Source organism: Uranotaenia lowii, chromosome 2 (genome assembly GCF_029784155.1).
Source record: "Uranotaenia lowii strain MFRU-FL chromosome 2, ASM2978415v1, whole genome shotgun sequence".
NCBI lineage: Eukaryota > Metazoa > Arthropoda > Insecta > Diptera > Culicidae > Uranotaenia > Uranotaenia lowii.
Genome location: NC_073692.1, coordinates 223,947,808 through 223,954,470, shown reverse-complemented (window position 1 = coordinate 223,954,470; position 6,663 = coordinate 223,947,808). Strand labels below are relative to the sequence as shown.

General features: G+C 36.4%; 1 long non-coding RNA gene across 1 annotated transcript; it reads right to left on the bottom strand.

Annotated features, from left to right (window-relative positions):
• Positions 1-2,012: 2,012 nt before the first annotated feature.
• Positions 2,013-2,608, bottom strand: LOC129744757 (uncharacterized). Its single transcript, XR_008736992.1, has 3 exons — positions 2,477-2,608; positions 2,246-2,418; positions 2,013-2,156 (listed from the first exon to the last, which is right to left on the bottom strand). It is a non-coding gene; the product is annotated as an uncharacterized LOC129744757 (long non-coding RNA).
• Positions 2,609-6,663: the final 4,055 nt, after the last annotated feature.

Here is a 6,663-nt window from a genome sequence, read left to right as displayed (position 1 = left end):
GAAAAACCTACAATATAAAACGAATGCCCCTGCCATCTTATTTCTATTTTGAAGTTATATTCCATAATTTAATTTTTTAAATGTAAGGCGCAATTAAGTTGCCTACTTGAAGGCGCTTTTCAATTATGGTCATTTTTTTCCATTCACTCATTTTTTTTAACTTTCGAATGCATACAATGTTACTCATATAATTTGCATTGATAGTTGAATAATTTAGCAGATAGTCGGTCTCTCTCTTATAGGTCCACAGGACCCAACCAATTCCACGAGTATCTTTTACGATATGAGTTGCAATGAGTTTCGGAAGCTTATCTGCTTGAAATTAATTTTTTGTATGCTAGCAGAAGCGTTTAGAAGAATTGAAAAAAATACTCACTGATTAAACGGCTTCACTTCAATGAATTCAACCTCGTGTTGTTTTTGTGTGGGACCATCATCACAACACATACTATCCGCGTCGATTTTGGGCTACAGGGGGTTTCACAATTTTACCATCAAAATCGCCTTTTCCTTAAATGCATATCGCTTATATGTGGTTATGGTTCGTCAGCAGAACTACAACGTGCCCGATTATCTAAAAACCTATCTGTAGATCTGTCCCTGTGTTACGTCGACACACAGATTTTTTCTGGTTGAACATCTTTGCGACTATTGAGCTTGACCACACTCAACACCAAACATTGTCAGGAGTATAAGCACAAATATGGAGTTATTTGGCCGATGTTCTGAGTAGAAGTTCACTGCTTAAGAAAGAAAATATTAACAGGTTTGTGTTTGAAAATAAGATCAATTCATACTTTTAACCTGGAATGACTCTTGAACCTCCGTCCAGCACCATTGTTCATCTGACCAACTCGATCAATCTTGGTTACTAACTGTCTTCAGAATAAATGAACAATAATCGGCTATTTTCGTTTTGCACCATTGCTCGGTTTCTTTGCTGCCACCAATATTGTTATCATCTAAAACAGCAAAGCAAAAGTGAAATAGAGATTTTCAACGGGAGTGGGAATATCGTAAAAAAAATTCCGGTACAGCTGCCGGACCGTTCCGATGGTAGAATGTTTCCGGAATAAGAGAACTTGTTACAAAAGTCCACCACATCCAATTGTTGCCAAATAATTGCAGATCACCTGGAAGATAAACAAAAAGAAAAGAAAAATCAAATAGTAAGTAACACGAATCCATGGAAAACTACCTTATTTTTAATAGAACCAACTAGCTCTGATGGCATGTGTTTGATTGACTCCAGGACGCTTAGCAGGGAGGGCAGGAACTTTGGGCCTAGGTGGAGAACTTTCACAAGGGTATCCAAAACTGGACGATCTTTATGAACGTTCAGTAGCTGCACTTGTTCTGATTGTATTACCCGAACATGAGGCGACGGATCGACCGAAGTAACCGGAAAGAGTTTGGGCATCACGATGGATTTCGTTTTGTGCTGACCACTAGTTTGTTATGAATAGAAGGATTGACCGCGGAGTAAATAAATTCAGCACACGACACACGCCACGGCCCACGACGTCGTTTACTCGACTTTTACTACGGAACAACAACGCGGCATTCAAAACAAACAAAAAGAATTGAGCCAACCGCAAAACAAAACAAACCTTCATTTGACGTTTCTCCTTTTTCTCGCGTAACATTTCAAACGGGTGAAACTAGCGTTTACTCGTACTGAGAAAAATGCATTTGGAATTTTGAAATATCTACACGCTGGGCCACATTAAACCATAAATGTTTGAAAAATAACCATAATTGCAGTTTTGTGGATCAAGTCGTTTTATGAGTTTTCAGGGAAAACTCATAAAATGAGATTTGTCGGAGAACCATGATTATGGTTATTTTTCAACCGTTTGCCTAGATTGGATTATGGTTGTTAAATAACCGTTTTCTGACCACAGAAACGAGGTTAATTCTTTAAAAGAATTGATAAGAAGATTTCGGAAATAAATTTAAATTATGTCAATATTTAAGCAATAATGTCATCAATCATTTTCCTGATTCTGCTTTATTTATATTTGTGATACATTAAAAAAATCGGATCTTAAAAAAAGTATTCGATCAAATTGTTTCGGATCAATAGTACGACGGGCCTCCACTAGCTTATTTCACCTGTGTCGAAAATCGCGGCTCTTGGTGTCGTCGGTCAGAACCTGTAGAGGATAGAAATTTTTATTTACGTTTTGTCTTGCTTTCGATTCTCACTTATTTCAGAGGGCACTGATACTGAAAGAAAACTCACCTTGATACTACGGAAACAACTTGCGCCCCACATCCGGATCGCTCCTGTTCATATTCGGATGGCTGATCAGCTGCCTGTCGCTTTCTCCTTGGCAGAAACGTTTTCCGCCACACGGGTTGTTATGAACTCTTCCAATCATTGTTGGAATTGGCTCGGAGCTGCTAACCTAGAAACTTGAAAACAAATTTTACATCTGGAATGAATTTTTTGAAAACCGGTGGTAGTACTCACATTTATTCCGATTCCGCTTACTCCAGATCTTGGACCGCAGTTCGTTCCCAGCCAGCGGAGGACAAAGGAAATCCGAAGCGGAGCCAAACAGCAAACACTGACTCGCACCCGACAACAGTTGCTGTTCTTCCATGTTTTCTTTGAGGACTACGGTTAAATTTCAACCATAGTCTGTTTTTCCTTCTGAACTCATGAAACGGTTGAAATTCAAACATTCATTATGGTTAAAAAATAATAATTATTGGAGTTTTTCAAGAAATTCCAGAAAATGGTTCAATAAAAGTCATTTTTGGTTAAAAAAAAATGAGCGTGTAATCTTGGGAGAGTGACCAGGTTTTTAATTCCTGTGAAAAAAAGAAATATTCAATCAATTCAATTCAATCAATTGAAAGTTCATCAGCAGATCATGAAAATCAACAGAAATTATAAAAAAAAACTTATTGTTCGTTGGATATTTGTCTGTAAAATTGCGAGTTCCACTCTTCTGTTTTTCGATTCTCTTTTGATATACGATACGATCCGTATTCTTTTCCACAGGTTTTCATCACTCGATAGTGTTGCACCTTCCGGGCCAAAAACGAGCATAATCGAGTTTTGCCTTCCCTTATAGCTGGGTGCTTGTTTTCGATAGTGTCAAATGTAAAATCAAGCTGCGAAAATCCATCACCAGCTGATATTTGTTTTCGTTCCATACAATTTGTTTACATCGAACTGTCAAAATTCACGATAGTATTGGTGGGAGCACAAGCAACACTGGATCCACTGGATATTTTCAGAATGTGCCACCGTCTGCGCTCAGTTCACTACCGGTGCAAAACTGAGCACAAACAGCGAAAAGTGCACTACGGGTAGTGCACCGGGGCACATAATTATTCCAAATCGTTAATGTCAACATCGATAAAAAGTATTTGTTTTAGGGTAAGGGTAATTTAAAAAACTACCTTCAATTGTTTTATAAGTTAAAAATATTTTCAGCATTATTTGCAGCTTAAGAATAATTTTTTTTCTTTCACAAGTTTTTTCCCTTGAAAGGAGAGCATTTTAATTTTTTTCGTTCCGAATTTTTTTTTCTGTGTTTAACGGAAATTCGAAAGTGAAAAAGAACATTTGGAATATAAATTTTTTTTGGTTTTCTTTAACCCTTCATTTTATGATTTTTTAATTTTTCTCAAAAATCATTTTAAACAGTCGGAAATGATGTGTACATTTAGAAAAAATTTTAAAATAAAATACGATTTTTCACTTTGTCCATACATTAATTGTTGCAAATTTATAACTTTATGAAACGAAGGGTTAACAGAGTTTTATAGCTGTCACTGTTTTAAAAATCTAAGGTTTTTCAATTTGTGTTTCACTGTTCGATTCAAATCTTTTGCAACGCTTATGAATTTTGAAAACTTTCTTTCTGCTCTATGGAAATTAGTGAAACCTTAATTATGTCAAGTTTTGCTATCGTTTCGAATTTAACTTAAAATTATGCTTACAGCTTGCTGTTGATAACTAAACTTGCTTATCTTTTGCTATCAAATAGAAATTATTGCAGCCTTGATGATGCCTAGTTTTGCTATACTTAATTTTTCAACAGCTAATTATGCTCTTAGTTTGCTGTTAACACCTTTTTTGGTCTCAGTTTGCTATCGATTTTGGCATCAGAGTCTGCTCGGGTATGGCTGTTTTACCCTCAATTTCCCTACATTTTTCAAATAGCTCAGAAAAAGCACGTTCGAACATGAAAATTTTGAACCAAATGGAACGTATCATGTGTGATTTTTTTCGGGGAATGCAACGAAGTCAATTTGACACACCGCACACATCGGAAATAGGAGTTATGGCTGTTTTACCCTTAATTCCCTTTCATTTTTTCAAAAAGTTCAGAAAAACCATGATCGGACTTGAAAATTTTGAACTAAACGAGACTTATCTTAAGCAATTTTTTCCGAGGAATCCAATGAAGCCTGTTTGAGCCACCGCACGCTTTGAAATAGTGAGTTATGGCTGTTTTTACCCTCGATTCTCCTACATTTTTCTGAAATCATTGAAAAATGTAGGGGAATCGAGGGTAAAAACAGCTATAACTCACTATTTCAAAGCGTGCAGTGGCTTAAACAGGCTTCATTGGATTCCTCGGAAAAAAATGCTTAAGATAAGTCTCGTTTAGTTCAAAATTTTCAAGTCCGATCATGGTTTTTCTGAACTTTTTGAAAAAATGAAAGGGAATTGAGGGTAAAACAGCCATAACTCCTGTTTCCGATGTGTGCGGTGTGTCAAATTGGCTTCGTTGCATTCCACGAAAAAAATCACACATGATACGTTCGATTTGGTTCAAAATTTTCGAGTCCGAACATGCTTTTTCTTAACAATTTGAAAAATGTAGGTAAATTGAGGGTAAAACAGCCATAACTTCTGTTTACAATCCGTGCGGTTGCTCAAATAGGCTTCGTTGGATTCCTTGGAAAAAATTACATAAGATACAACCCATTTGGTTCAAAATTTTCAAGTCCGAACATGAATTTTTCTTAAACCATTGAAAACTATAGGGGAATCGAGGGTAAAAACAGCCATAACTCCATTTTCCAAAGCGTGCGGTGGCTCAAACAGGCTCCATTGGATTCCTCGGAAAAAATCACATAAGATACGTCCCAAAAGATTCAAAATTTTCAAGTCCGAACATGCGTTTTCTTAACAATTTGAAAAATGTAGGGGAATTGAAGGTAAAACAGCCATAACTTCATTTTCCAAAGCGTGCGACAGCTCAAACAGCCTTCATTCGATTCCTCGGAAAAAACTCCACAAAATACTTTACTTTTGGTTCATAATTATCTGGTCTCAACATGCTTTTTTTGAGCTATTTCAAAAATGTTGGGCAATTGAGAGTAAAACAGCCATAACTCCTGTTCCTTATCCGTGCGGTGGCTCAAATAGGCTTCGTTGGATTCCTCGGAAAAAATCACATAGGATTCATTCCATTTGGTTCAAACTTTTCAAGTCCGAACATGCTTTTTTTCTTAAATTATTGAAAACTGTAGGGGAATTGAGGGTAAAAACAGCCATAACTTCATTTTCCAAAGCGTGCGGTGGCTCAAACAGCCTTTATTGGATTCCTCGGAAAAAATTACACAAGATACGTCCCAAAAGATTCAAAATTTTCAAGTCCGAACATGCATTTTCTTAACAATTTAAAAATTGAGGGAAATTGAGGGTAAAACAGCCATAACTCCATTTTCCAAAGCGTGCGGGGGCTCAAACAGCATTCATTCGATTTCTCGCAAAAAATCACACAAGATACAACCCATTTGGTTCAAAATTTTCAAGTTCGAATTTGCTTTTTTCTGAAATAATCGAAAAATATAGGGGAATTGAGGGTAAAAACAGCCATAACTCCATTTTCTGAAGCGTGCGGTGGCCAGAACAGCCTTCATTCGATTCCTCAGAAAAATTACACACGATAGGTCTGTTTTCGTTCAAAATTCTCTGGTTAGAATCAGTGTTTTTCTGGAATGTTTACAAAATATAGGGGAATTAGGGGTTAAAAAGGCACTATATCTCCGTTTGTAAGCTTGTACGGAGTTTGAAACTATGTCCAATCGATTCTCCGGAAATTTTCACAAAAGAAAAGTATATTTCCATAGATTTTGGTCATGTAGCACGAAAGATATTGAATTTCTTCGCGGTTTGTACACTTTTTTCCCCATTGTGCATTGTGTGACTATTAAAAAAAATATTTTGTCTTTTTAAGTCTTCTGTTGATATTTTTTTGGGTTTTGTCTTTTAGTTCTGTATTGTAGTCATTTTTAGTGCTTTACGTCATTAGTTTTTTGTTGTTGTAACATTTCAACAACATTACAGAACATACAAATTAGGATGTTTGTCAAAATGAAATTGGCCCAAAGAATATTAAAAATCGTTTGAGAAAGTCACGTGTGCCAATTTCGATCTGTGCAAAAATCCGATCGTGCCAAAATCAAGAGAGACCTCTATCTTCAGTAATCATTGCTTCGTAAAAGTGCTGTTGGTCATTTGGCATTACCGACAATTGAATTGGTTGCCGGACGCTAGGCCGATGGTTGTTTTGATCCTCTAGGTTGTTATTTTTATTAGGAGAAACGATTTTTTTTGTCCCTTTCACGTATACACTTTTAGCCACTACAACCCAAAATAAAGTTGTTATGCCGCAAAATCGGATGAAA